Source organism: Castor canadensis, chromosome 3, assembly GCF_047511655.1.
Source record: "Castor canadensis chromosome 3, mCasCan1.hap1v2, whole genome shotgun sequence".
NCBI classification, from domain to species: domain Eukaryota; kingdom Metazoa; phylum Chordata; class Mammalia; order Rodentia; family Castoridae; genus Castor; species Castor canadensis.
In genome coordinates, this window is record NC_133388.1 from 85,631,887 (window position 1) to 85,653,684 (window position 21,798).

At 39.9% G+C, this 21,798-nt stretch overlaps 1 protein-coding gene across 1 annotated transcript in view; it reads left to right on the forward strand.

The window, feature by feature from the left end:
* Nucleotides 1-21,798, forward strand: part of LOC141410440 (sialin-like) — a 345,752-nt gene that overhangs the window by 272,596 nt on the left and 51,358 nt on the right.

Sequence of the window (21,798 nt, forward strand, 5' to 3'; positions counted from 1 at the left end):
CGACTGGTTTGTTACTAGACTTCAAACACCAAGGTAGGCTCTTCATGCAAACTGAGACCACACACACACACACACACACACACACACACACACACACACACACACACAAAACTTACATTTAGAATCAAGCCAAAACATCACAAATTTATACAGGACATGTTGCCAAATTTTCAACAATAATGACTTCTACTGTATGAACTGTAAATCATTCAGTACCATTATTTATCTTTTCTAGAAAGGGTGGTACTCTCCAGAGACATGCTATTCTGATAGCTTTTTCGAAACATAATTCATATATCATAAAATTCAGCCATTTAAAGTGTATGATCCAATGGTGTTTAGTATGTTCACAGACTTGCCCAGCCATCACCACAGTTAATTTGAGAAAGAAACTCCATGAGCATAGTCCATCATTCCCAATTTCTCCCCATATCCCTAGTCCCACGGGAGAACCACGCTGTTAACTCAGAAACGCATGAAAGATACCAGACTGTTCCCAACAGTAACTTAGTGAGGTTTGGGGGAAAGGGAAATGGTCTTTAGAGTTTTGAAAGTGTATTTGGAGATTCTGACGTAGCTTCATTCCCTCTTGGGAATCGTAGCTATAATGTATTCCACCTCCAGACACATTCCTGGAATTCTGGGTTCTCAACATAGGGACTCTTAGCCAAGGCAGTTGTCACGAAGAGTTGTTAAATTATGGCTCATTTTATGATGGATTCTCCCACTTGCAAACAGACTTATGGAATACTCTAAAATTGTCTCTAATTAGACACACAGCAAGAACAAAAATAATCTGGCCCTCATTTCTACTTCAATAAAACTTCTTCTCCAGGAAACCTATTCGGGCCATTAAAATTAGTTCCAATTTCTACTTGCCAAGCCTTTATATCCTTTGCTCTTGAGAGAAAGATGAGAAGTGAGCAAAACACAAATTTGAAATCTGAATTCAAATTTCCTTGGGCTACTTCATACTTAAGTAAGTGTGGAATAAATTAAGAAATGTTTCACATATATTTAAAACATGTTTTTATAAAGCATTCACCCAGCCTTATAATTAGGACTGCACTTCATGGAAAACTCCACACATAAAGTACCTTTCCTCCAGCTCTTCTTATGAAGAAGCAGAACTTTCTGAACAGGAAACCAAAATGTACAAAGGCGGGGCCATTTTCCTTGGTAACAGCAGAGACCCAAATTCCTGGCATTCCCCAGTCATAAGTTCAAGGCACCCATCATTCATGTTTGCCATGTGGACATGGGCCTGTTCAATAGTTTAGCATGAAACTTACATATACACACACACATATCAATATAGCTCATATGTTTACATACAGAGATCATGCGTATGTGTATATATGATATTATATGTCAAAATGCCAAATATTAAATAAAACTTTGACAAGACCTGTGGTGGTGACACTGAGTTTCATGGCCCATCCCCATAAAAGATCACCTTCTGCTTTATTTCTCACTTTCAGGTATTCCAACACTAAATTTAGCAAAGTTAACGAGATGACTTGCTACAAAAGCCCAGGCAACTGACATCTCAAATATAGAACTCTAAATGCAACAGGCCACCTAAAACAGGTATTTTGATCATTTCACTATGACAGATTTACAATTGAGGCTCTATTGGAAAGTGAATTTACTGATCAATTAAAAAACGAATTATCATTTAAAACCTTTCTGACAAAGAAATTTGTATTCCAGTATGTGCCCTACAATATTTGACAATCTGCTTTCTCACCCCCGCCTGACCCACAAAGTAATGAGGAAGCACCCCAATGGTGGTATGGGCTCTGATCCAAGTTCCTATAAAATATGACAGTTTTCCAGATGGCACCTGAGGCTATCAGGTACAGTCACATATTTCTTACATTAGAAAAATACTCAAGGACATTACATAAGATGGTGCCTCTCTCCTATATGCACTAACTTTAAAAAGCTACTGCTAGCCACTCTGGAAGCACACCTTCTGTTCTTAGGATGGAAACTCTCTCACATACCTGGGAAATATGAGTTAATGTTGTCTATTAGCCAAGACAAGCAGCAGTTACTGGGAAAGGTGATGAAATGGCAAGTTACTGAATTTAGCTCAAGAAAACAAGACAAAGATTCCTCTAAGGCTCCAGAGGTTGCAAAAACCAGTGGTTTAAATGTTTGTATTTTGGAGATTTGTATGGTATTCAGTAATGGAAAAATGAGAATCCAAGGCTTAAAGCACCACTACTTAGCTTTCAAATTTTCTGAATGTTTTCTTGCAGGATTTTGTTCAATTATACATTTGAGCAATCGACTGGATCTTAGATTAGGGAATTACTGAAAAACACATGAGCCATTACCGAATTCCACAGTGAAGGCAGGCCCTCCTCTGGATGACTGAAATTTTCAGAAGTTAACACACTAATGAATTACAACTGCATTCCAAGTTTCCCTGCTGTGACTGGGAAAACAACATGTTTAGGACATTGCTTTTTAATCATACCATGAGGCTAGACCAAACACTCATCCTGACTCTATACTTCTGTTTTTGAAGGACATTCCATTTGAGAAAAAGAGCATCTAATTTTACTTGGTAGCCCATAAAATGTTTGTGTCTGGCACAGTGGACAGTGTTTACAGCTTCTAAGCATTAATTAATCATATACTTTTGGACCACAGTGATTCTGTTTTATGAGTGATTCTGTCTATGCATAAACATCTAGCTTCAAATTCTGGTTTTCCGCTTATTAGCTGTAGGACATGAAACAAATCTCTCTCTCTCTCTCTCTCTCTCTCTCTCTCTCTCTCTCTCACACACACACACACACACACACACACACACACACATACCCCACTCATTACATATATGTGGCAAGAAATGCAAAAGATAAGCCTACAACAGTAGTTCTCAAATTTTTTGGTCTTAAAACCCTTTTGTAGGCTTAGAAATTACTCAAGAATTCAAAGAGCTTACTTTAGAAAATTCTGAAAAACACAAGAACACACATGCACACATTCTAATAGCCAACACACTGTCCCTACAAAACTCTTACATGGGTATGTGAGATGAAGTAAATGAGGTAAGTTATGTTTTTTTTTTATTGTGAAAAGTTTTTTACCTCCCAGACCCCCTAATAAGATCTTGGAGATCTCTAGGTATTCTCAAACCACACTTTTGAGAACCAGTGGCCTAGCATACTGAAAGCAGGAAGGCTGTCAAAGACTATTAGGGTTATATTAAAAAAAAAAAATCAAGAAGCCAACACAAAGAGGACAAAATGGGACAATTTTAGTTTCAATAAGGATAAATGCAAGGGATTGAAATACCAATATATTAAAATCTATGAGTTCTTAATGAGTTACCTCTTCTCTACTCCCCAGTTGGTTATCTTTGAATGAATGGAAAAGAACCTACTATTTTGAAAACTGGTAAATAAAGGAAAAGAATCAAGCTTTTCTTGCCATTCCTATATAAACTGTACCTCAGGATATCAAATGAGCTGATTAGCAGTTTTTCTTTGTAGAATTAGACTAGGTAATAAATGAAAAAAAAGATTGACATGAAAAAAATATTTTGAAACCCCTAATGAACTGATAGATTTAGGCAGCAACAATTACCATAAGCTGTCAATATTCATTCTCTGTTCTCACTCCCTCTCTCTCCCTCCTTCCTTCCTCCTTTCCCAAACCCTCCTCACACAGGAAACTGATGTTAGTGCCTCCTGAGGGCAACAAAAAACTACTGATATAGTATTCTTGACAAAAAAAATTGAAATAGAATTTGATCTTGCCTCAGAAAATAATTAACAGTTCACAACAAATACAGAAGGCTAAAGGGATATGTTAAACAGAGCACTTAACTCCAGGGATGTAATGAGCAAAATCCAGAATCTGAGGAACTTTGCATAATAAACGGTCTGGTTTAGGGAAAAAAATCATAAGGATAAGATAGTAAAAGATGAATTGATAGATTGCAAGGGACCCAAAAGGCATGTCAACCAATTGCAATGTATGTGTAAAAGATACTTACACTAGCCAAGCATCAGTGACTCACGTCTGTAATCCTAGCTACTCAGGAGGCAAAGATCAGGGGGATCTCGGTTCTAAGCCAGCCAGGGCAAAGAGTTCACAAGACCCTATCTCAAAAAAAAAAAAAAAAAAAAAAAAAAAAAAAAATCACAAAAAAGGGCTGGTGAATTGGCTCAAGGTGTAGGCCCTGAGTCCAAACCCCAGTACTGAAAAAAACAAAAAAGAAAACCCTGATACTTAAACTGCTTTTACTGAAAAGCACTGACTCCTAACCTGGGCCCATGAATTAACTAATGCAGGAGAAACGCTTGGCATCCCTACTTCCATTTGTATATCCATCTTTGAGCCATTCTCTCCTGCAGATGGACTTCAAGAAGGACAGAACCGACTGATAACAAATTTAGGACAAGGGACCAAAACTATTCCTAAGCAGCCTCCTAGAACAAACCAACACCAAAATGAGAGCAATCACCTGGAGCTGGAGTAATGGACAGCACCCTGAAGCAAAAATAATCATCTCAGGAGATCCAGATTGCTCCCCTCACGTGATGATAGCAGTAACAATTTCTCCAGATTCTTAAAACAAGGACTGAGATAATGGTCACCAGACCCCACCTGACTCATTTGACCACTAGAACATACCTGTGATGAGGACTGTTTATCTATGCATACCTTTTGCCCCTGCCCTAATTCTTTTGTCTACTTAAAGCTAAAGCTCAATGCTTATACCCTGAAGATGGCCCAAGATAAACTGACATGCTGTCTTCCCACGGTTTATTACACTGTGTAATAAACCTCCATTCTGTGACTTTCACCACGTCTCTTTACTTGAGATACACAGGGGAGTGGCCAGACATGACACGTAGAATGCCACGAGTTTGGCCTGGGGTCTAAAAGCTATGGTTTCATGTGGACGTTATTTGAACACTGATATAAATAAATTGGAAAGAAAAATGAGAAAAACATGAATTTGAACATTGATTAGATATCCATAGTCAAACATATTATTGAATTTTAAGTGCAATATTACAGTATTAAAAAAAGAGTCCCTATTTTTTATAGATTTGTATAGAAAATATTTACTAATGAAGTAACATAACAGGATATTAGAGACTTGACTTAAAGTAATTTGGAGTAGGGAAAGGAGTTTGGGATGTAGATAAATCAAGACTGACCATAAATTGAAACGACTGCAGCTGGGAAAAAGGCACATGGACTCTAGTTATTATATTCTGCTTGGCATGTTTGAAATTTCCATACCAAAAAAAGAAAAAAGTTTTAAAGACTAAAAATTATTAATAGTAGCCATGAAAATGCCTGTTTGTCTTCTCCAGCTCTACGTGAGATGCCCAGGGTCAAGGCTGCGTGTGTGGCCTGCTCAGCACTGCTCCAGCACACAGTGTGTGTCCATGGAGCCACAATGAACCAGGCTGCCAGCCAAAATCTGCAACCCTGAATGACAGGGCACAATCAGCAAAGAAGTTCTGAGCCAGCTGTCTCTGAACCTCAGACCTCTTTTCAACAAGGCAAGAAATAAAACTGTACTTTTAAAATATGATCATAACCAAGAAAGAAAACAAAAAAGGGGATAAAAATTAAAATTAAAAAAACTCTTCAGAGGAAAAAAATAGATGCAAACAGTCCCCCCACCCACTCTGGGGTACAGGTGTTTCCAAGGGAAAACCTAACTAAACCCTCCAACTTCACTTGCTCTTAAATGACTTAGTCACTAGTTTTGAAGGTCACACAGCTGGGCAATGCATTAGTCTCCCACTAGCTTTGCTATAGATAACACCTCTGATGTGTAGATTCTCATGACAACAGTCTCCCAGGTTACTTTTCAGGGACGTGAAGGCTACTTTTTCAGGAAACACTGACCTTTACTTGGTCCTGCAGATATCTGATGGGTGACTGGAATGGGGTAAAAGCCTGGCAACTTTGCCTTCCCACTGTGTCTGTCTCCTTTGCTGCCTGAACCCTTGGGCCAGATGCTACTCAGTCCTGCATGTTGATCGTAGAGAGGTATTTTGTTCACAACTATAATGCAGGATTAACTTGACCTAGACTTGCTAGTCTCTCTCCTCCCCATTCAAGGCTAAAGATGCCTACCAGCTGCCATAACCAGAAACACTAGGTCATGAAAGGATGAAAACAGGTGACATCTGAGTGTCTGGAAGAACTCTACCTATTCCCAGAAAATACATGAATAAGCCTCCCCTTTATCAACCTATCCCTCCCCTCATTATCCTCATCCGAGAGCCCCTCAGTCCCCTGGAGTGGGGAAGCTGATCTGTGAGCAAAGTACCCTCTTCTCTTCGGCCATTGAGTAAAACCTTTCTTTATCCCCTTCACTCATTTCTCGAACAATGATTTTTCCATGGGATTAGCTTCTGGACCTGAGTTTGGTAAAGTACAGACTACTGGAATTTGTTCTTCTTTGCTTCCGTTTTTCCCAAATTTTCTGTAGTTACCAAACTATGCTAAACTTTGGAGGAAACTAGAAAATTTTTACTTTAAAAAATCACTTATTTCAAAGTTCTAGCAATGGCTACTTTTACATAATAATGACATTTTGTTTTATTTACATGACTCTTTCTATGGTTTGGATAAAGAAAGATATAATAATGAAGAAAATATATAAAACTACCATGGAATCAGACATGGTGGCACATGGCTGTAATCCCAGCACTCAGGAGGCTGAGGCAGGAGAATCACAAGTTCAAGGATAGTCTGGACTAAATAGCAAGATCCTTCCTTAAAAACCAAAACATAAAACCTGTCATGGGAGATTATAAAAGCAATATAACACACTTATTTGTATTTGGGGAATGGAAGATATCAAAACCAAGGAGAACTGCTATTTTTTTCAAAAACCCTACCTAGATAACCTAGATCAAGGGACCACTTTGGGGTCTCCTAAAACATCAGTTTCAGCAAAAGAAGTTGGAAGCAATCAGAGCTACCTGAGGTCTAATGTAGGGGTCTTCTGTGCTCTCTCCTACCCTCTCCTGTCAGATACATACTTTGTTCACCCACCCATCTCCATTCTGCCTCTTCATCAGCTCAAAGAAAGAGGAAGGAAAAGGACGGTTTAGTTTAATGCCCAGTTTGCACACCTAGCAACAGTATATTCTCCAAGGGAGGATGCATCCTGTAAACAGAAATGGATTTATGACTTTTTAGAGAAAATACTCCTTTCAGATAAAAATTCTTAGAAAACTAGTCACCAGCTTCAATTATTCCCCCTCAGAAAGAATACATGCACCAGTTAAGCATTGATAACCATTGTTTTCCACATGGGTCTAGTAAAGCTTGATTTAGACTGCATAATGCCTTTCTTTTTCAACTCTACTATTAAATACACAAACAACAAGCAAAGAAAAGCTTCAACTGCCACTTTTCCTGTGTCTTACATGTATTATGGGAAGTGCATTCGACATGAAGAAAAGTCAAAATGAGTATGTATCAGCGCAATTTTGTAGCTCACAGTGTGAGCTTTGGACCAGATAGATTGTCACAGTCAAAATTGCTGATCTGCCATTTATTAGCAGTGTGACCTTGGGGAAAGTACACATCATGGGTTCCTCATGTATAAAATAAAGATAGCTTTTTGTCTACAATAAAGAAAAAAGATGGAGTCAGAGTCCCCTTCACTTCTGCAAACCATGAATGGAAGCAGAATCCCAAGTCTTTGAACCTAGAAAAAAAAAAAAATCACACCATTTCTGAAGTTCCAAAAAATCCTGAGATTTAGAGAGTTAAGTGACATCCTAACACTCTCTAAAATCTTTTGTATTGGGAATCTATTTTCCCAATTATACTAAATTCTCATGAATCTTGCAAAAGAATAGAATTCAGAAAAATTCATGCCCTAAAAGAACAATCAGGAGAAATTCACGTAATTCCAGAAAAAGGAACACAAGTCTTAAAAATATCTGAGCATTGTCAATGACATTTACTCAAGCAAAAATGCCAGGTGTGTTTGTGTTATCAAAGAGATTTCTGGTTTGTGACATGAAAAGGTTTGCTGAAAGCATAAATGAGCCTACAAAAGCATGAAAATTGTTTTTAAAAAACTCAATATATTCCCTGCTACAAGAAACCATGTGGGCAAGGAGAAGGAATGGGATTCACACAGCACCCGGGGCTAATGATAGAAATAAAAGCAAGTTGGAGACTTACATTGGAGAAAGGAGGTTGGCAGACAGATGAGATGAAAGGAGTTTGAGGTGAGTCTTGTCCAGAGGGACAGCGGATGATGCTGAATATGCAGTGAGACAGCAGCAATACTAATGCAAACAAGTCCAGTAACGGCATGGTCAATGGCCTGATGGATTCAACACAAAGTAGAATCTCTGGTTTTATGTATGTGCACCCAAGCAGAAGTGCACATAATAAGATCATTTTTACTCACCAGAATCCTGTGTTTATTTGTGCTAGTTGTTAAGATATAAAAGCGAGGACTCCTTCCCGTCCTGTGACTGCCCCAATTTGGATAGAACTTTTTGATTAATATTCAAGGGAGAAAGAATATAAAGTGCAAGTAGGATTGCAAAGCTGGTAAAAGAGCACACGTGTCAAACTCTGACCCTGCAAGTCTTCTTTAAAGCCTAGATGGGACTTGATTCCCTGTGGAAACAGGTGTGGGAGAAATGCCACCTTTAGGATGCATATGAGGGACACAGAAACAGCAACTCAGAGGCAGAGGGAGCTGCACAGAGAATACCGGTTGATGCTCAGTTACCAAGATAAAAGGGTGGCAACATAAGGTAAGAATGCAATGTGTTCAGAGATCACAGATTCCACAGGAACCAGGAAGTCATTGTCACATGACTAAGGGTGGCCTTGGGCAATAATGCATCCCAGTGACTGACTTTGTTCTATGAAATCCTTAGAGGACACCAGAGTGCAGGAGTACTTCCAAGAAAGTTTACTTCTTTTGTGCAGGGGGAGAGAGGAGCTATTGAAACATGGCCTTGTTCTGTAGCCCATGAGGCTGGCCTCAAACTCTAGATCCTCTTCCTTCAGCATCCTGAGTGCTGTGGGATTGTGGATGTGTGCCATCACATCTGGCTAAGAAAACTGACTAACTCTTAGAACTAACAAACCTGAATGGAAGATAGTAACTGAAACAGCAAGGACTTGATGGAATGGTTGTTTCCTCGAGGCAGTGCATCTCAGTGGGCAGCTCAAGCAAGGCAGACAAGCAGCACAGTGGCTGAACTCTCCAACCAGGAAGCTAACCTGTCCAGGCTTGTATCCCCGCTTGTGGAATACTAGGTCAAATTCTGGACTTGTTCTCTCTACTCACGCATCCATCCTGAATTTCCCCTATCCAGAAGCTCTTGGCTATGGATCACTCAACAGATCTTCTTCCCAAGTAAGAAAACACTGAAGTTCTCTGTAGCAACAACAAAAGTATATACTGCCTCCATCTCAGCACATTAGAAAACACATTTTTACTGTGATCTTTGTGTGACTTTCTTTCCATTCACTGTTCTAACCTCACTGAGCTAGTGGCTTAGAGCACTTTCCTAACAGTCTGTTTCTCTGTCTTTCCTCCTGTATTTCCAAACTCCTCCCCTAAGAGTGACTTTTCAAGGTCATACACCATAGTATATGGTATATAGCAGGATAGTAGACAAATCCTGCTTCCAGAACCCAGAGAACTGAGACCTTGATCCAAATCTGCCTCTTAAATAGCATGGCTTGGTACAGTCACAAACTTTTCTAGGACTAGCCAGGCACCACTGGCTCATACCTATAATCCTAGCTACTTGGGAGGCTGAGATTGGGAGGATCATATTTCGAGACCAGTGGAGCAGGAAGTTTGCAAGACCCCATCTCAACCAATACGTGGGCAAGGTGGCCCACACCTATCATCCCAAGCTATGTGGGAGGTTGGGATCAGGAAGATAACAGTTCCAGGCCAATTCAGGCAAAAGAATTTGTGAGACACCATCTCAACAGAAAAAACCTGGGTGTGGTGACACGCACCTGTCATCCCAGCTAGGACAAGAAGTGTAAAACAAGAGGAATGGTCCAGGCTGGCCTGGGCAAAAATTGAGACATTATCTCCAAAACAACCAAAGCAAAAATGGGTGGTGGCATGACTCAAGTCATCCAGTGACTGCCTACCAAGCACAAAGCCCTGAGTTCAAACCCCAGCATCACAAACAAAACAAAATCCTTCTAGCCTCAGCTTCCTTCCATGTAACATTTCCGAGATTTGTTTCTAGCCTTAAAGATAACTTCTTAATTTATAAAGTTCTTCATCATAGGATCTTCCTGATCAGTCAAACAGGCCAAAAAGGAATCTATACCATCAACCGGACATGGTGGCACAGTTTATAATCCCAGCAGAAGCAGGAGGATCATAAGTACGAGGCTATCCTGGACAAAGTTAGTGAGACCCCCTATCTCAAAAACAAAAGGGGTGGTGGGTATGGCTCAAGTGTAGAGCACTTGCTAGCATACACAATGCTCTGGGTTCAATGTTTCAATTCCCAGTACCCAAAACAAACAAACAGAAAACCCAGAATATCTACCATGAATTAACATCTCACTCTGCCAGGCATTATTCTTGTCAATCAACTGCACTCAGCTGAGACTTCCCAGAGGCTCATAAGAAAGTGAGGGCTCCCTGGCAGTAATTTAACTCAAACACCTTCTATCTGTTGAGCCCAAGAAGCAATACTAGATGGCCTCACACCTCACCTCTCACATTTATAGGTATTAAAACTCTTAGTAAAGATGTGCACAAAAGCACAGGAGAATAAACAGCTGCAAGAACAAGGGGACCAGACTGAACTAAGTATTATCCCGAGAAAAACGTTCTTCCTTGAGTAACGCAGAATAAAATAGAATTCCAGGAGATGCAATGTTTGTCAGCATTAGAGATGTTCTCCACATAAAACTGAAGCAAGCCTTAAGTACCTCCAGCCCCAGGTGCGAGAACCCAAGTCTCAGGACTCCTGGACACATCTGGGCTTTAAAGGAACTGGCCCATGGTTAAGTCTTGAACAGATTAGAGAAGCAATTCTCGCACTGGCGACAGTTTAAGGAAAAGATATCTAAGGTTTCTCACAGCCTAACAACCTAGAAATTTACTGAGGAGCTGCCTTAGGTGGCAAGCCTATGGTTCCAGCTACTTGGGAGGCCAAGACAGGAAGATCGCTGTTCCACACCTGCCTGAGCAAAGGTAGTGTGAGACCCTACCTGAAAAGCAAACTAAAAGCAAAAGGACTAGGGGTTAGGAAGAGAGAGCACGCTCACAGTAACAGTAAAATACACAAACTGTAAATGCAAAGGAATTGGAGAGAGAAAAGATCTAGTACCATGTTGGGCTTGAGGTTAGCCCTGCTGGGAAAATGGATGAGGCAGATGATATGCAGAAAGAGAAGAGAGGTGTTAAGATGGGCACATGCAGGGATGAGTAAACAAAGTCCTCGGGGAATAATAAGAGCGTGCTCTACAGAAAGCAGAGCAGTGCCTGGTTGGCAACACAGCTTCTCTAGGCCATAAAATACTTCATTCTGTGGCAGGTGCCTTGAGTGCTAAGCAGCTTCACCTGCCTCCTTCTTTCTCAATTCAGCCTGAAAACATCAACACTGACGACCTATGCTCTGTCATTAACTAATCTTCTCAGAACCAGTAACAGAGCTGTATCCAATGTACTGCATGCTCAAATGCTGTTCTTTTTTTAGATTACAGATTTCTGCATTCTGATTATGTTGTGAGGATTTTATCACAACCTATCAGACGTTTTGAAATGAACAGGTTTAGTGCCTCATTATAAAACCCAAGTGCTTTTCTTTATCCATAGTGAGCTTTTCAACCCCCTTTCCCTTTCAAGTCTAAGGAACACTGGCTCAGATGCCTTGCCATTGAGAGAAGTATTTTTTTGAGCTCACATCACTGCATATAAACTATAGACTGGTGGGCTTGCCTGGCTTCATACACTTTGCTCATGACAACAGATGTCTCCAACATAGCTTTCTACTTACTCTCCCTCAACACACAGTGTGGAGCCATACTCCCTCATCGGAGTGACAGCCACGAGGGATTCCGCTAACTTGGCCTGTTCTTGAAAGTTTGATGGCACTGTCAGTCACCTTCAGAGGCAACACGACCACGTAAGGCAAAAATGAGCAAATTATCCCAGCAACTGAAGATTCTCCGAGCTGAGGATATTAAAATGTCTTACGCTTCCTGTCATAACATACAAGTGGTGAAAGACACATTTTTCCTGAGAAAATATTATTCCTAATACATAGTTCAAAAACAGACATTAACACATATTAACATAACCAGTGGTTAATGGTTAAAAAAACGTTAATATATATTCTCCTAAGTAAATTTCCATTGCAACATAGGTAAGGAGGTTTAGAGGAAATGAAAAATCTGTTCTTACTAAATAAGCCAACCCAACCACCTTATTTAAACTCTGCTCAAAATCTTCCTCCCTAATCCTGCCATCAGCAAGGACAGCCTCAATATCCAAACCCATCAATACTCTCTGCCTTCTTGTCTCTACTCACATCCAACCACCTTCTGCTCCACTCCAACCGAGCCACATACCACCCAGCCAAACTGTCCAACCCTCAACTGCAATACAACTTCCTTGTTGAAATCCCTTTCACTGTGATCAACCGTTTGGGCCTCAGCAATTTAACTTTATGTCCATTCTTACTCAGCTTCCTTTCTAAAGAATACCATTTTCATAAAGCACTTTCTATCACACTGTTACTAAATGTTCTAAACTTACCTTAATTACCCTCTTTTCCTTCTACAGCTGCCCAATCCCAGCCTTCAGTGATGTCTGCTGTAGCTCTGCCTATGTCTACATACTTTCTTCAGTATGTCTACATACTGAGGCAGACACACACATAGAAGAAGAAAGTCACACACATGCAGGTAGTGGAACTCCCGAGTTCAAACTGCAAATGAGTTCTCAGCAATGCTGGGCAATCCCACCACTTTGAAATCTCACCCTTTCTGACATCCACACCATCCCCACATCCTCACACGACTGTGCCACCACAAAGAGACGTGGAAGCCATCGCTCACAGCAACTTCCCATTATCAGGCTGACTTACATCTATACCAACATTTGCCTTCTTCCCTCCTGCTGCATTCTGTTCCTTCTCTTTGAAAGCTAAGAAATCCATTTGGACTTGAGACCCCACTCCATCCTACATTCTCTGGCACACACTGACCACCTTATGTAACTCCTCTTTTACAACCAGATCTTTATAATCAGCCCTCAAATTACATCCTGCTTTAAAGCACTCCAACTCAATCTCACAGGTCTCTAGCTACTGCCCTAGCCACAATGGTTCAAGTGTTTGATGTCCCCACTGCTGAGAAACTAATACAGAAACCTTAAAGTGACAGAGGTCAATATGGGAAGGGGATCAGAAACCAGTGAAAAAGTCAGTTAGAGACGGATCAACTTGGGTTGTAACACATTTGTACATGGAAGCAATGCTAGGAATCTCTCTGTATAGCTATCCTTAACTCAACTAGCAAAAACGCTTTGTCTTTCTTATTATTGTTTATGTCTTCTCTTCAACAAAATTAGAGCTAAGGGAAGAACAGGTTCTGCCTGGAAGCAAGGGAAGGTGGCTGGGGGGGAGGGGGAGGAGGCAGGGGGCAGGGGGGAGGAATGGCCCAAACAATGTATGCACGTGTGAATAAATGAATAAAAAAAATTTTTTTTAAAGTGAGCTTGTAATCGAAGTTGGCTCAGTCAGAGAGAATTTTGAGACTGTGAAAGAGGAGGTCCAGAAAGACTTTATTTCCTACTTAAAGCTGGAAGGATGTGGACAAGGTCCAGCAGTTGCCTTGCCAGCTTGGAATAGACAGAGCTTATCTGAAAATGGGGACCACGAGGAAGAAGTGGAATTCAGATACAGAGGCCAGTCCTGATCACATTGATTAACCCCTGTAGTCAAGCTGTACCTCCAAGTCTTTCAGTTAAATGAGCCAGCAGATTCTCCTTTTGGTATAACCCAGTTGGAAACCAGGAGTACTTTTCAATTGCCACAATACAAGAATTGTGAGCTTTCATAGAGACATCAGGATTTGGGGCCTGAGCTAAGTAATGGAGCTCTAGTAGGAGCTCCTGCTACATCGGTTTCATTGTAGTTCATATCACTCTCTGCTGTCTTCTTACTCTGGGTCAACCACTTCATTTGAAACCAGACACAGAACTTTGTCTGAAACACAAGGGCTGAGACTGGAGGACAGAGAATTCTTACAAGAAAATCAGGATGCTGCTACCAACAGGGAAAATATATTCTGGGCAGCCAAAAAGCCATAAACATATGCTACGGCAACTCACTCAAATACCTGTAAAACACACACAGGAAAAGTAAAACGTGGCTGCTGGCTGAAGGTAGTTTGTCAACCTCCAGTTACAATCTTCCTTGTTTCCAAGGTGATCCCATCCAAGAGTGAGACTTCATCCACCATTGCTGCACCAAAACTGCTACTTTTTTTTTTAACTCTGACTCACAAATTCAACTGCCTGCTCAACGGCTCCACTTGGCTGCGTCAACCTCACCTCAAATTCAATCTGTCCAAAATAAAATTCATGCTCTTCCCACCTCCAACCCCTCTCCTACCCAAATTGGCATCTTCAAGTCCACATTGCAGGAAGAGAGAAGTTCAGCATCAAATCCCTCTAGAAAAGCAGTTCTAAATGGGGAACCACAAAACGCAACCCTAACCTTGTAGGTACTACAAGTTTCCAGAAAAGTATTTAAAGGCCTCCGACAAGAAAACTGGAAACTGTGAACAGAATTTAACAATGCAAATAACTACTTCTCTTATAAACAAGTGGAAACTATTAAGAAACTCTTCTGTGATTATTAGCTAAGGCTTCAGCTTGGCTCCTTCTCGGCTGGGAGTGTGGCTCAGTGGTACAGTGCTAAGCACACACAAGGCCCTGGATCTTATCCCCAGCACCACAAAAAAAGGAAGGTCAAGTGGGAGTTTATATCACCGTAAGTATACAAATATTTATTCCAAAGACAGCTATTTTTCTACCCTTCTACCTATGTGACTCAGGTAATTGTTTTAAAAGAAAAACAAATCTTTCAGGAAGCGAACTGTAAGACTTCAGTGATATTCTTTTGTTACTTTAAATATTCAAGAAAGATATTTGGTATTTTAATTCATGTAAATTTGCAATTTCCACTTTCTATTTCTTCCCAATTTATTTCTAAGATGCATAGAAAAAGTTTCAGAACAAATATAAAAGAGATTTACTTATTGGCTTGTTACCATAGCCACTGTTTTCCAGCAAAGATTATCTGATTAGACCCTGACAACCACCTGCAATATTGGGCAGATATTACCATATTCTGGCAGAACTATAAAACCACTAATTGTAAAATGTACCATTATTATATGCACCACTCTATTAGAGAGAAAATCATCACTAGTTAAACCATAACACAAATGCACTGTAAAATACATCTTATTTTCAAATATGTTAAAGTGTAAAATAAACAAAAACATATGCTTTAGAATCTGTGAAAAATACTATCAGAAGCCTCACTTCACAGAGGATTACCCAATGTTAAAGATAGTAAATTCAAGAACGGACATAAATCTGTGGATTTGTTTCCTAATCCTTTTCCCTCCATCTAGCTCCTGGGTCTGGATGGGCTCTAGAGTGCCTTCTGAGCACCACTTTTTTATACATAGGTGAAAAAGAAATCATAAATGAGTCAATTCAATAAATGCCTTTTAACTGACATGGGTTCTAACACTGAGAATAATTTAGAACTTGACTTTTCTCTAACTCCTAGGAGCCTAGGAATACGCTGGCATAAATAGTATGCCAGTTGTGTAAGAAAATGAATGTCATTCATTTCGGCGCTAACTCAAGAGGGGACAGGTTGACACAAAAATTTTTATTATTGACCTTAAATGTGACTCACAAGATGGCTTTTACTTATGAAGTGTTATTACTGAACTTTTAGTCAAGCTAAAAGTTTCTTTTGTAATATCCTATGCCCATTTAATGATATTTTTTGTTTCTTTGTTTCAAAAATATTCATTGGGGAAGGTGCCTTTTATGCTTAATTATTGCATACACTAATGAAAAGCAAATGTGTAAGCCTGAGAGCTCCAATCACCCTGTGCAGGAGGCCTTTTGATTTCAACACCTAACATTCATCAAAAAGAAAATTTGCTGAAAAAGCCAAGAAATCTATTGTATGTGATCTGAATAAGACAGGTAGGCTTGATTCATGACAAGATTCTTTTTATTTAACTCTAATTGGCTTATACTTTGTATTCTCCACAGCATATAAAGCGGTGTTTTAAAGAGACGCTGCGTAGTAAGTGCACATGAGATATACAGTAATGAAAATAGCATTCCTTCCTCAGTTTTCACGAATGTTCCCTCCATCTAGCCCTGTGCTGGCTCTGGAGGAGAACGTCTATCAAATTTTTAGTGGTGCCTACTACGGGGCTGCATTTGTGTCAAAGCCACATCAAATTTAATACTTTTAAGTCCTCGAAGGGCTGACAGTCTAATTAATGAGCACAAACACAAAAGATATACAGGTGGTTGATTACCTTTAAGTACTCTTAGTAACTTAAAATGTTTTAACATCATGCTGTACACCACTGAATGTAGAATTAGACCACCTATTTTGGTCAGTTACTGGAGATGACCTTGGGCAAGTCAGATCTCTGACCTGTTTTCTTTTGTATTGCCTACCTCTCCCTCAGAGCTGCCACAAAAGAAATTAAAGCAAGAGAAAAATCATTTGCCCACCCAAAAGCACTGTTGCCAAGAATACAGCAGGGACTTCCTTTAGTGGTCCCTTAAGACGAAGTCACAGGACTCTTTCCAAAATGCAAATCCAATTATTCCATTCCCAGTCTTAAAGACTCCTGTTGCTAAAGGATAAATGTTCACCTGTTTCGCCTGGGCAGATAAGGGCCTGAGAAAAACTGGCTCCTTCACCGTCATCTCTGGCTTTCCTTTTTACAGACAGTAGCAATTCTACAGATGCTCCCGGTCACGTTCTCCCCCACAAGTCTTTGCCCCTGCATTGTTGATGGAGTTTCTGGCTGTGATTATCCTACTATACCCAGGACTCCACAGACTGCTATTAAATCACTCTCCACATTGTAATGAGACTGTGAGCTTCTGCAGGGCAAGGAAGGCCAATGCCTTATTCTTATCAGTAGCCCCTATACCAGGTACAAGGTCCAACCTACAATAGCCCAATAAATGTTCCTTGAGTGACAGGCAACAAATGAAAGTAGCCACACACCCAACAGCAATGGGAAGATTATAAAGTACTCTGAGATATCCGGATTTGGGGGCACATACAAATGGACATCATCACTGACAATGGTAGCAACCTCTTAGAACACTAAAAATAAATTTACAGAAATTCTGGGATTTACCACCGAGAGACCAGTTAAAAACAGTGATGCACAGAGCAGAAAATGGATGAATGACTGACTACATACATGCATCTAGACATACATGCATATTTTTAGCAAGTAACTTCTATTGTTGATTTCTAAATGGCTCCCTGGTTTGGGGAAAAGAAATGCACACATACAATGTATTCTAAAGCCAGTATCAAAATATCCCAGACCAACCTGACTAGCTTCCTTATCAAAGTAGAACCAGTAACACACTGATACACAAATACATCCTTTAAAACAACCAGAAAGATGCCCAGGTAATACCTCATGTGAAAATTTTTCTTTTAGAACCAGTGCTAGCAACAGTAAAGCTTTCCCTGAGGAGCTGTTAAGTGCTTTTCTTTCTGAAAATCATACTATACCACATACTAGGAAGAGGAAAGAGGATGCATGACCCATTTCCCATAAATACTTATACCTGGATACCCATGAGTCTCCAAATTCTTATTTCGGGGATGGTGAAGACTCTGTCTGAACATTTATGACAGGATTCACTTGATTTTTTCATGTAACAGCAACCATTTACCCTACCGAGCCCTTGCTTCCTGCACAGAAGGGAGCTTGAGCAGGTTGAACATCTCAGTTAATCCTTACATTAATAATCAAACCTACCACAAAAGCTTAGCATCTCATTTTATACCAAAGAAATTGCAAAGCCAAATGACTATGATGTCATCTCTTGCCAGTTACATGGTTTCTACTCTGGAAAAACTGGTAACTCTCAAGCTCACTCTCCGTAACACACACTTCCACCCAAACTATACATCTTTTCCAGTAAGTATGGAGCAGAAACAACTTTATTGTCTATGCTTAATGCCTTTACTGTGTATCCCAGCCAAAATGTGTTCTGTCTCCAATGAGTGTGTCCCACCCACCCATCCTTCCATCCCCTTTTAGGTACCCAAGGTATGCCAGGCTCTGAGCTGAGGGTACAAAACGCACAAGTCACAGTCTCATTCTTCATGTTTTCAGTCTAGACATGTGAGCAAATGGTCATGTGTGAGAGTAAGATACACGTGGCACAATCAGCACACATCAGCTCTGCCTTGAGTGAGCTGATTCTCACAAAGGACTTCAAGGAGGTGAAGACCCCTAACTGAGCCTGTGGGATGGAGGACGAGAATTACTTTCAGGACTTCTGAACAGTATCAACCGCCATGGGAAGACAAAGTTGAGAAGGAGGAACAGAGAAAGCCAGTTGGCTGGGGAAGCAAAGATGAACAACCCCAATCCTCCATGCCTGCCTGATCACACACTCAAGACAGCATCCTACCCTACTAGAGAGGCAAGGCAGGGCCTGGGGCAAGTGCCCAAAAGCTCACCAGGAGAGCCTGGCCACTTCTTTCTGTTGGAATTGATAACCCTCCGGTGCCGAACACAGACACACAAGAGACAGAAAATCCGATAAGGCAATTTCTCTTGATCAGAGGGTGCAAGCACATGCTTCCTCCTGCTAAGCAAGCACGCAGGTGCAAAATGGCTGACAGTGGCTTCTCCTTATATTCCTGATGCAGTCGTACCTGCCCCTCGCCTGGGATTTGTTCAGGTCAAAGTTCACAGTCTTTCCCGATTGGCTAAAAGACTTGGGGGATGAGTTAAGGCATGCAGTTTGGCAGGCAATGGAGCTGTACAGGAATCTAGAAGAAGCAGCAAGGACCCTTTAAACATGCAAGTCACCTAAGACAGCAACCTGAGGAATTTTTAAGTAATCTAAGAGGGTAACAAATACTCTGATAGAAAAGATCATTTTCTTACACTTCCCAGCATGATCTCCAAGTCTCCTCGGCACCCCCATTTCACTACAGCCCTATGGACTCTGATAACTAGTCTCTGGTCAAATTAATTATAACTCCAAGACCCTGAGTTGAGGAGAAGACAGTGTTCCCTCAAGAATTCTTCATCCCCAGGGGAAGCAAAGAAAACAAAATGCTACTGAGCTGGGAAAGGGAGTAGGAGAACTGATCTTAGGCAGATGGCTTTAAAGGGAAATAGAACAGAGATCATATCACATGCAGCTTCAATATCTGCCTAAACACCAGGGCACAATGAAGTCTGGCAGGGTCCTTATCCTTCCTGGGCATTTAAAGCTGCAGTCCTCATGCTTCCAGAAGTCTGTCTGCTCTGATTCATGGATTTCTACCTCCTCTTTAAAAGAAAAAAAAATCCTCTTTATGTTCTTTACTTTTAATTAAGGCATATTTAAAATAACTGCTACGACAATTTCTTGACACCCTATATAATAATTAATTAGACACATCCTGATGTCCTACACAGAGTGAAAAATCACGAGGTCAAGTACTTGCCCCTCATAAAGACAAAAATAACAGCAAAAGGACAGTGTGTTCCAATAGGAATTCAATCTCCACCTATCGGAAACTTGGCCAGACCACACATAAAATACTGGGACACTTCAAAATTTGTTATTCATATATACACATAATATTGCCAGATTCAATGATATTATTCATACAGCAATAAGTCTTTGTATTAATTTTAGAACAAAACAAAGCCATTGCTTTCTTCTCCCCTTGTACCCAAACCAATTGAAGTTTTGGTTACCATTAAGTTGAGCGATATTCTCAAGGAGAAAGTGACTTTAAAGTCAGATTTTAAAATGAAAAGATTTAGAAGTATCTTAAAGTTCTAGAAAATCACAATGAGCTAAGGAATCAAAAGACTGCAATCAAGAATCCTAAGATTACTATTGATTCTGTTTCCTCTTCTGTAAAATGGAGATATAAAGAAGGATGACAGAGTAGGAGGAAGAGAAGACAAAAGATTAATTAGATATATAAGGCCTTTTCCTGCTCAAAAACAATGGATTCTATGAAATATACAAAACAGATCTTTTCTAGAAAGGGACAAATTCCCCATTCCAATTTAAAAATAAAAGCTTTAAAAATCAAAGAAAAAGAGGACAATAAATTTGCTTCAATCATCTTAGCATAAGACTAAGCTCCTATTTTATGCAAACATCAGTTTATGAAATACAAATGACCGAGGGATACAAAGTATTTTATAGAGATGCCTAAATGTATCTCCCAAGCAACCTTTATACTCAGTTGTATATATTCTAATGTAAAAGACAAACAAGGATAATTTGGCATGTGCTATTATTTCCCATTATCTCTACTTAATTTAAGAAAGTAACATAGTCACCATTAATATGCTTAGTGGTAGACAACAGATGAGCACAGAAGGGAAACAACACAAGGTTACTCTTGGACCCCAAGAAAGAGTCTAAGAAATGCCCTATTTCCAACCAAAGGATGAAATGGTCAACCATTATCACTGAGTTAAAGAGAAAGCAAAGAGTGGAAAAGACAGAATAAAAATAATGGTAAAGACAGAAAAAATACAGTCATTCTAGCATATCTGAATTGACAGAAAAATTATACACACGGAAAAAAAAGATTGAAATATAAAAGACAGTAAAGGCAAAAAAAAAAATCGTATGTTCTCCCTCATATGTGGACATTAGATCAAGGGCAAACACAACAAGGGGATTGAACTTTGATCACAAGATAAAAGCGAAAGCACACAAGGGAGGGGTGAGGATAGGTAAGACATCTAAAAAATTAGCTAGCATTTGTTGCCCTCAATGCAGAGAAACTAAAGCAGATACCTTAAAAGCAACTGAGGCCAATAGGAAAAGGGGACCAGGAACTACAGAAAAGGTTAGATCAAAAAGAATTAACCTAGAGGGTAACACACATGCACAGGAAATTAATGTGTGTCAACTCCCTGTATAGCTATCCTTATCTCAACCAGCAAAAACCCTTGTTCCTTCCTATTATTGCTTATACTCTCTCTACAACAAAATTAGAAATAAGGGCAAAATAGTTTCTGCTGGGTATCGAGGGGGTGGGGGAAGAGGGAGGGGACGGGGTGGGTGGCAAGGGAGGGGGTGGGGGCAGGGGGGAGAAATGACCCATGCATTGTATGCACATATGAATAATAAAAAAATAATAATAATACACTATTACACAGGCCTATGGAGCCCAAGAATTTTCTAGTGTTAAAGAGAAGGTTGTTGAATTTTGTTTGCCAACAGCCACCAACTGTCCCCTGGACACTACCTAAAAAAAATAGTGGATGAGTTTAATTTTTTGCTAAAGCTAGTAGGATCTCAATTGAAGTTATATTTATCATAATTTTATGCATATACACAAATTCTTGATTTAAAGAAGTTTCAAACCATTTGAAAGCTAGAAAAGCCTTCTTGACAATATAGAGAGTTTAAGCTAGGAAACAGAAAATGGTAAGATTAAAGCAATTCTGATTAGATGTTTTTTAAAAATCATTATTTTTAAATTCTCA